Source organism: Oryx dammah, unplaced genomic scaffold (genome assembly GCF_014754425.2).
Source record: "Oryx dammah isolate SB20612 unplaced genomic scaffold, SCBI_Odam_1.1 HiC_scaffold_24, whole genome shotgun sequence".
Lineage (NCBI taxonomy): Eukaryota > Metazoa > Chordata > Mammalia > Artiodactyla > Bovidae > Oryx > Oryx dammah.
The window spans coordinates 26,890,919-26,900,686 of record NW_024070208.1 but is presented as its reverse complement, the minus strand read 5'-3'; the positions used below and the strand labels follow the sequence as shown (position 1 = coordinate 26,900,686).

The window sequence follows — 9,768 nt, the reverse complement described above, 5'->3', positions numbered from 1 at the left end:
GCATTGGGCAAGAATGACTAGTCCAAGGCTTTGGCCATGTGTGGTCCTCAGCTGAGAGCAGCCCAGGGAGATAGTTGCCTTGGTGTCAAGCCCATGGTGGATCTGAAATGTGTGAGTAGCTGTAGTCTCTCTGATAATTCCAATGCTTGAAACGGGTGCTTTAGAAGGGAATCTGAATGAATAGAGCATTTGAGTGCCTAGAATGTTCCATTCTGACCTAGGGGGTGGTCATATAAGTGTGTGCACTTTATGACAATTAATCTAGTCATGGACATAGGACTTGAGTTCTTTTTTATATGCCTTTTATATAAGTACATTTGTTATGCAAATATATTTACTTTAAAGATGTCAAGTAAAGAGATGAAGCCACTACTCTGAATAATTCTACCTAGACATTCCAGAAAAACTTACCCCCAGAAATAATCACACAGTGAATTATAAGTAGTTTCAATTTTATGTATATTATTCAAAGAATTGCCTCATTTCTCCCACCACACTCTGTACTATTTCAATATAATGAGTTATCTCTGCATGTTATAGAGTAACTGAAGACAAAGACTCTTATCTTTTTGAACCACAATATTCTCAGAACTTCTAAAATTCTTAAATATATATTTTCTTCATGCATGATTTTAGTCTGTATTAAAGTCCTGTGTGTAATGCATTCTTGCAGAGTTTCTGCCCAGACCTGAGGTCTGATTATTGCTGGGATGGAAAGTGAGTGCCTGAGATTTCAACTTCTCTTGTACAAATCTGTAGCTGTTCAAGTGCCTTAGATAGAATTTGGATCAGGAGACTGGAACAATGGCCAAGCACACCCCCAGTCCTGTTGGTATAGTCCATTGACTTCTTGCTCTGACAGCCACAACTTAAGAGTCTTTATCTCAAAAGTCACAGCAATAAATGGAAACATAAATAGAATAGTGTGAATTCAGTACCAGCCAGAAAGCAGTGACTAAATTTGGAAGTAGGCTGCTTTTGTTTTGCCAATTTGGCATTCGGATCTCTGCTTTAGGTCTTAGGGACACTCCATTATTCTGGTCATGGCCCTCTCTCCAAAAGCAAGATCAAGACATTCTCACAAAAGTGGGAACATTTTTCCTTTTCAATAAAGAGGAAGCAAGAAGTACTTTCGAAATTTTCCAACCATGAACTCCATGTGAAAGATTTAGAAAAATAAAATGTTGAAAACCTGTTGGAAACCGAATAATTGTCTTTTTTTAGTACGCTTGGACATTCTATCAGTCTCTTTGTCAAATTTCACCAATGCCTTTTAATTAATGAGTATTTCATTAATAAGAAGTCAAAAATTTTAAAATAGAATTCAATTTGTTCTCTCTTGAAAAATGACCCCCAAATCCTATAAAATGAAGTTGTAAGAACTGCCCTTCTAAAGTGTGTTTTGATGGAGCTACTTTTCAAAATGCAATTAGAAAGTATAGATTACTTCATCATTGTGACATAAATTCAACACAAGGTTTTTAGAAGAATTTTTTTATCTTGTAACCAAGTCACATTCTTTAAGATTAATGTGACAGAAAACGTGCTCTACGTCTGCCCTGCTTCTGTCCTAGCGAAGTCTTCAAGCTGGCTGCATTAGGTTTCCAGGGCAGATGTCAGACCCGTGGTTTTGAGCTTTTGTCAAATGAAGCCTCATGTCGCGATGTGGCCCCAGCAGCTGACCTAAGGGAGCTCTCTTCAGTCGACAAGTAAAGAAACATTTGGGAAAAAAAGCTGTAATACCTGAAAAGAAATTTCATACATCATTGAAAACAAAGGAAAGGAAAGCTAAGTAGATTGGGATTGGAGCTCTTTTTAAAATCATGTTAGCCCAAAGCGTTCCAGTCAGTAGTCTGAAGGCACCAGAGATGAGGACAGATTTACCACTTGACTTCCTTGACTAACAATCTCTAAGCTTAAAGGAATCAGTGTAAAAGGGAATGGTGAAGCTTAATGCATTCTGAGTTTTTCTAAAGGCGATATGTTGCTTAAGCATGAATTCTCAGGATATAAAATGTAAAGATAAAGTAGACTCTCTTGACTGCATAGCAAATTTAGAAACAGGGGGCGAAAAACTGAAATAGTGCCCGGAAAAAGCCATGGAGTCTTTCTAGAAGAAGAATGTGGAATAAAATAAATGCTTAGGGTTTTGGCTTGGAGCTATGTCTATATAACAAGATTGATTCAATTATTCTGTGGCTGTTTCCTTTTTTGTTTAAAATAATCCAATAGCTGCAAAAGCAATCTGGGAACTGCATGGTTTATGGGATCCAGTGTTCAAGACAGGAAAAGAAATGATAACCAAACTGCATTTGTGGATAAACCATTTCTGTAATCAAAATGTCTATGATGAAGGTAAGTGGGGAAATATTTATTACTGTCCTTGTTTAATCTAAACTTCTTTTTTATCAAATTAACCTAGAGTGCATGCAACTCTAGTTAACAAATAAGTGATGCCCATTTCTGTTTTAATGCGCTGGGCTAGAGAAACTGTCCCCTTAGATGGAGTTGTAAAGCTGACTACCACTTGGAATTGGTACTTTGTCTTCCACAAACACTTGTAACATAATTCATATAAAAGTAGGATGAAATAAGGTGCATACTTCTTTCTTTCCATGGAGCATATTCATTTCATATAACCTGGGAGTGTGAAGGGGGAGAAAGGGTGCTGTGGGATACAGAACCAACAATAGATGAAATAGCTTCTGAAAAATAAAGTCGATATTTCCAACTAATTCATAACCTAGCTGCTCATCTCTTCTCAATCAAAGGTTGAGAAAAGGGAAGGCAAGAATTTTTCATGGCTCCTTCCCTGACAGCCATGAACAATACTCACAGGTATCTGAGCTGAAAGCACCAGCCCAGCTGTTAGGGTGAAGAGCCACTCCCCAGTCTTCCTATCATGTATTCGATTTTGGAAATTAGCCATGAGAAACGAGAGTGATGCAAACATGATGTAGCGGATGACATCTGCATGATGTACTGCAAGACAGGAAGTTCTTATCTGGAAGAAATCAGTTTAAGCCACCATAGGAAAAAAATTCTTTGCATTATTATATGAGTTCCAAGCTTTGACGATGGTCAACACAGCATGGATCTTCATGGTATGTGGATTAAGGTGGAAGCAAAAAAAAAAAAAAAAAAATCCAGCAGAATCCAGGTCTACAAAAGGATTCAGTGGGAAATGCTTGTCAAGCTGTTGGAAACACAGGGTTCTATCAAGAACAATTGAGAAGAGGCTGCTAGCCCTGTTGCTGTACTGCAGCCATATTTGTAATTGCTGTGAAGATGCATAAACTTGAATGTCCACCTGCCACTCTAGCTTCCTGACCAGATTACAGCCTCAGCAGCAACTGTACTACAATTTAGCCAGTTCAAATTCCACCCCCCAGCATATTCTGACATCACCCTCATCTCTCATCATGTCCTCAGTAGTTTTTAGGAGTTCCCAGGATACTCACTCTCTTACTCTCTGGTCCTCTCATTTAAGCTGCTGCCCACAGATTTTGTGAGGCAGCCACCTCCCCTTCCTGCTCCTGCTCCATCCCATACAGAGGAACTCCAGTGGAATGGCCAGCATCTCCACCTTCGAACCCTTCCAGAGCTCTGTGGTTGCCGTCACTGTGTTCTGCACAGAAACACAAGAATGTTTCTTCCTGTGAATTCTGTGCAATATTGTGTCACCTGGGCCTTTATGCAGTACTGTAGGTGCCAGGAGTGATTCTGGGTCCTTGTCAACCGGTCCTTATAGCTTCTCAGGAGTCAGAGCCCATCTCTTGGGCCAGCAAAGGAACAAGAATGCTCTGCCCTCATCTCCTTGCTCATCATCACTTTCTGTTCAACACCCAGCTCTCCCCCCCTCCTCCCTGATGCCTTCAAATACTTCTTTTCAGCCAAAAGGAGCAAACTAGAAAAAGCTGCCAAGCATAGGAATGACAATCTAGGAGGAGGAGGGATGAAGGGCCACTGGCCTGCCACACCCAGTCTCTAGAGTATTGCTTATGCTGCGCTGTCATATGAAGTTGTTCTCAAAAAGTTCACTCCTACTGGGTATGAGTCTCAGAAGGCAAGGTACCCACTGTGACAAGGTGCACAGTAGGCATTTTCTGGTAGATGCTTCCATAGGCTCTTGCTCCAGGAATCAGGGGTTTCAGAGACCCAGAGACCAACACTGCTGCTCATTTTCAAGGCCCTGAGTAGGCTTAGGATGGACCTAGATAGGTTCACATGCAATAATCTGATGCAGTGTTACCTGAAAGACATCCAACGGGAGCTCTCTAGGAAGCTGGCTGCTTTTTATTTGCTGTTTTTATAAGACATGTGTCTGACAAAATCTTGAGATCTCGACATCAACTAAGCAGACTGGAGACAAACAGCCTTTGGTATGAGAAACTGCCGTTCAATGACTGTGATTTGGGTGATTTGCTTAACTATCCCATCCAAGCCTCCGTTTTCTCATCTATAAAATGGAGAGGAAATAAAAACTAAAGTTGTTAGTGAAGACTAAGTAAAATAACACTTATAAGGGAGTGGCCTCAGGTACAGTTGGTGGTCAGTAACTGTTGGTGACCATTTACCAGCATCACAGACTTAAACACAGACAACCCTGGAGCTGACTACTGCAAATGTTATTGTCTCCTTCAGAGAATATGTCCCTTAAAGTGAAGTGAAAGTGAAGATGTTCAGTCGTGTCCGACTCTTCGCGACCCCATGGACTGCAGCCTACCAGGCTCCTCCGTGTCGTCGTTAAATGAAAGTAGGAGCAGACGGTAAGCACTGTCACCTACAAAAAGGAAAGACAGATGCTACAGACATGGCAGTGAGTTGCCCAAAGTCTGAGGATTCTGATGGAAGAAGGCTGTAGGAGCCAGACCAGGACTGCAGCTCAAGTCGCTGATATGGAAGCAATTAAAGAATGTGATAAAGGCTCTCTTTCAGCCACATGTAGTTTGATTTAAAGTGAAAGCAATAGGAAGGGACCTGGTGACATCTGGAAGGTATAAGCAGGTCTGATTTTAAGTTCAGAAACAGACAACAGTTGTGTTAAACACAAGGGGAACTGTTGGGTGGTGGGTGGCTCTGTGCGGCTGAGGGCCTCCAGGGAAAGTGAGTGACTGGCACTACAAGGACCCTCGGAGGTAGAACTTACTGGCTTGGCTGGGCTCACTTCATCTCCTGCAGCTGAGTATGGAGGTGTGAGCAGGAATGTGGGAGAGACCCAGACCAGGCGTCACAAACTCACTGAGTGTCCCTGATGACCCACTATGTTGTTCTCCCAGGGAACCACATATATCATGCAGGTGCTGCATGGCCCAAGAGCACAAAGTCAGCCTCACTGCTCATCAGCTCAAGTGAGCCTGGCAAACTGACACCCTAGTGCCTATGGGAAATGGGATGGCCTGTGTGTCTGGAGCGGAACACAAGCAGGAGACTCACGGGCGTTTTCCAAGGCAGTTAGAAGACAAATGGAAGCGCATCAAATGTAAATCAAGTGTCCCTGTCTCCATTTTGCAGACTGTAATCTGTGAATGGGTAACTGATACTGAAAAATAATACCAGAGACAGATATAACAAAGTAATATTTTGAAAATTATGCGTTTGACTTTTTCCTTGCCTTTCTGAGTTCATGATCTTCACCCACCTTGGGCCGAGACAACCACCCGCATGGGAAATCAAGATTTGTTCCAGAAATGAACAGGGTAAGATTGAGGTTGTATTTGGTTTCTGACAATGTAGGAACTTTTAGCAACATAAAGCTTTACTAATACTCTAAATCGCTTTATTCCTTACATTTCTTCTTCCATGGTATAAAGAAAATAATCCTCCTAGCTGTGTTGTGAATAGAGGAGCAAGTCAATAAAACTTATGGTTCTACTGCAGATGAAAGACCTTACACAGAAGAAGGCGGTGGGAACCCGAAGGAAAGAGGAGACCAGGGAAAAAGAAAGGGAGGAGGGGAAGACCATTACACTGTGTGACCATTTCACTGTGCAACAGACATTGCCTGTCTTATCTGGGCCTCAACCTAGCCTGGTGTGGATATCACATATCAAACCATCAACATTCAGGCTGAGGACAGATAGGGGCTCCTGGGACTATACCAGCCTGTACACAGTCGCAACAAAATAATCTTGATTGTTTGGCAAAGTGAGGGGGAGACAGGCCTAGGTTTTAGCTTTCCTGGACCACTCTTGGTTCCAAACAGCATAGAAGAGACCCAGGTATACTGAGAATCTGGCTGGGGTCCAGGCTCAGAGCATCACTGTCCCTGGGGCCAGGTGGCTCTGGATTGAGGGCTTTGGCCTAGACAGAAGCCAAATGAGAGTCACCCTCAGAATTCAGAAGGCTTCCTAGCACCCCTGGGAGAACAGTTGGAGGCTAAGTGTCCTGTAGAGTATGACAGGCATTGACAAAGAGGGAGAAACAACAGCCAGAATGTAGCCACAGAGGTTCACAGGGTGCAAGATATCATCCCAGAAACCAGGGAGCCAAAGGACACCATGTCTGATGACTGTGATTTTGCTTCCACCATGAGATCTTGTAAATCTCACCATTCTTACCACTTAACCCAGAGGACTTTTTGAAATGAAACTAGGTGCTAAGCAGATGACACAAATCTGAGAGATAAATAGTGTTGGGGTTCATTTCCTAAAAGACTGAGCTGAAGGTGCCTTTTTAAGACTGCAAATCAGAATCCAAAGTATTAAAGTTAGTTGTGAATTGTATTGGCTTGTTTTTCCCCAGGTAATTCAGTTCAGTTCAGTTCAGTTCAGTTGCTCAGTAGTGTCCGACTCTTTGCAACCCCATAAATCGCAGCACACCAGGCCTCCCTGTCCCTGGCAACAAAACCAGATTAATTATAGAAAAAAAACAAAAGAGAGATACATAGTCTCTGCATATTATAGCTAAAGTATGAATGAAATCTGCAGTCCTACTCTGTAGCTGAATAAAACGAGAAGTGGGAATGGACAGAACAACCAGGAGATATACCAGGCATTTGTTCCTCATCAAAGTGAACCAGGAATGGAGTAATCCACAGCAACAACAAGGAATGACGGTGTTAAATGTTGACCTTGTTCTTATGTATATTTTTTGAGAGATTACATGAACACAGATGAATGTCACTAATGAGCTCACCCTAAGAGACGAGGCTGATATCATTTAAAAAAATAATGCTTATGGTCAGTGACTAAGCAGTAAACACATCTACTGCCTGAATTCACGAAGTGACGTTTCATAGTGCTTCTCAGTCATTAGTTATACACAGGCGCCTACATCGGATATCTGCTACCACATAACCAATAGCTTAAAATAACAAACACTTACAGTCTCTGAGGTTCAGGGATCCCAGAGCAGCACAGTTGGGTAGTTGGATGGTTCCAATTCAGGGCCTCCCAGTTAAGCTGTTGCCTTGCAGTCTACAGTCCCCTAAAGGCTGGGTCTAGAGGATCAGCTCCAAGATGCTCCCTCTCATGGCTTTTGGCATGAGGCCTTAGATCCTTGTCATGGGAGTTTCTTCATAGAATAGCCAGAGGGTCTTCATGATGTGGCAGCTGGCTCCCTCAGAGTGAATGATCTGAGAGAGAGAAGCAGAAATGACATCCCATCACTTTGCAGTATTCTATTAGTCCCACTGACCAACTGTAATACAACATGGGCCGTGATTACACAGGGCAAGAATACCCGGAGCTGGGATTGCTGGGGCCATCTTGGAGGCTTTCTGTATGAGTCTTTGTAAAGGAGAAAAAATTCAACAGACCGCCCCTGCCCTCAGTAAGTTCTTTGTGACTTGAACTTGCAAAAACATGAAACTAAATTACAAACCCTTTTGGCATAAATAAGTTGTACAAAAATACACTAGAACATTTTAAAGCTTTGTTTTGCTCACTCAGAATAATCAGGCCTTACAGAAATCTGAAATCTTCTCAATTCCGAGATACACATTTTAATAAGGTGTCCCTTGATAACTCCACAACCATCTAGCTTGCTCACTGGAAGATAAGTTTCACATTGCAGTGTTATTGAAAGCTGCATTAAATAGATATCTAATCCACTTACTGCTAGAATCAACAGAAAATTCTGCATTGCTTTTTTACTGCTACACTTTTTGCTGATGAATGGCTGCAAGTTTGCCTGTGCAAAAATGGAATCTGCATAATACATCTGCTCCCAGCGTAAATATGGTACTGGCTGCCACAGCACAAATTCTTTGGATTTCAGCATGCCTATATTCTGTAGGCCCCAAAATGATTCATTTTCCCTCTCCCCTTTTTGATATGAACTACTGTAAAATCTTCCTTTAAGAATGCTATGATATCATTTGCCTTTGGCTTGGCATAAAAAAGATCATAAATGAAACTGCAAAGCAGCCACTGAAATCACGTGGTGATGCTCAGTTTGAAGGCAAATCTCTAGATGGTACACAACATACTCATATTAATTAATTCTAATCACGGAAATTAAAAAGTGACCTCAACTTGTGTCCTACTAGTACAAATGTTTTCTCCGCATGCAACTGTTTCCAGATGTTTCGATTTATGCTGAGAAGCACAATCGAATGAAAAAGTGCCAGTTTTCATTTACAGACACATCAGGATGTTACCCCAAGAAAGGGGAGGGGAAAGGCATCCCCAGATCACAGCTGGGTCTCCACCAGTAGCGCTGGTTCCATTAGTCCTGCCAGTGTGGGGGCCATGCTGAGAACCAGGGGCCTTCTGACTCCCTCTTTCTTGTGTCCTGTCTAGATTGTGAGATTACCCCACCTTCACGCCAGGTCCAGCAAGATGACAAGTCATCATTCTGAAGTATTAACTGAAGGGGCAGAATGACTGTGGGGATTAGGAAGCTCTTGTCACGGTAAAGTTGGTTCAGTACTGGAAAACAGTTTCTGTATGTTTGAGGAGATTTTGAACCACTTGCCACTGAACTTCCTTTGACCATCCAGAAAAATACTCTCCGGGCCTGAGAGCTGCTTAACAAAGGATTCTGTAGCTTTGACATGAGCATGGCTTTCAAGGATTGGACATCGGGACCATCAGCCACAGTCCATTATGTTCTAACAGTGAGTGTATCAGGACCCCTTGTCTATGTGAGCAGGTGAAATAATCCTCAGAAAATGTCCCCTAGCCTTGACCCTCACCTCACAGGAACCCAGGAGATGGAGCTCTGACATTAGCTGCTCAGCTTTGTCTGTTGGTTTATGGCAGCCGGCATCAACACCAGTCCTGGAGAGATATAGCTCATGGGTCTTCCTGTTCACCCTCTCTTTTGCCTGCTGTTAGGAGATGAATGGCCACTTACTCATTGAAAGAGACAAGAAATTAAATCTCTCACACAGAGCCAAGAACACACCAACTTTAGGCTTTTGTTAAAGCACAGCTGCAGATGGAAAAAGGCCCCCAACCCCCACCCCCATCCCACTCCCAGTTTCTGGCTAATCAGTATATGGCTTGGGGGTACTCTGCAGAAGAACTTGAAGTACTCTAAAGCCATGCATGCAAAATACTGATGTCGATTCTGCTCCAGGCCTTTGCTTTTTAAAGACATGCTTTCAAAACCCTAAAAGCATGAAGGGAGGATGGCTGGAAACAGAGAGAAACTGCTTTGTTATGAAATCCCTTGGGATAATTCTCTGATGTACTCAAGATTCAGTTCTGGTGGGGAAGTTCCCAGAAACCCATTTTACCGAGGGTCACGTTCACTCTTTGCTGCTGAACTGCTTCAGGGGATCCAAACTAAAGCATCACGAAGAGAAGGAGGAAAGGAGAA

At 42.5% G+C, this 9,768-nt stretch overlaps 2 long non-coding RNA genes across 2 annotated transcripts in view; both read right to left on the bottom strand.

The window, feature by feature from the left end:
- Positions 1-1,478: 1,478 nt before the first annotated feature.
- Positions 1,479-4,455, bottom strand: LOC120883124. The gene is made up of 4 exons (XR_005725672.1): positions 4,253-4,455; positions 3,462-3,628; positions 2,837-3,162; positions 1,479-1,743 (listed from the first exon to the last, which is right to left on the bottom strand). It is a non-coding gene; the product is annotated as an uncharacterized LOC120883124 (long non-coding RNA).
- A 2,335-nt stretch (positions 4,456-6,790) lies between these two features.
- LOC120883123 overlaps positions 6,791-9,768 on the bottom strand; it is a 459,333-nt gene continuing 456,355 nt past the window's right edge. The window contains exons 7-8 of the long non-coding RNA XR_005725671.1: positions 7,327-7,576; positions 6,791-6,830 (exon numbers count right to left, since the gene is read on the bottom strand). This is a non-coding gene — a long non-coding RNA (uncharacterized LOC120883123). The remainder of the gene's footprint in view (positions 6,831-7,326; positions 7,577-9,768) is intronic.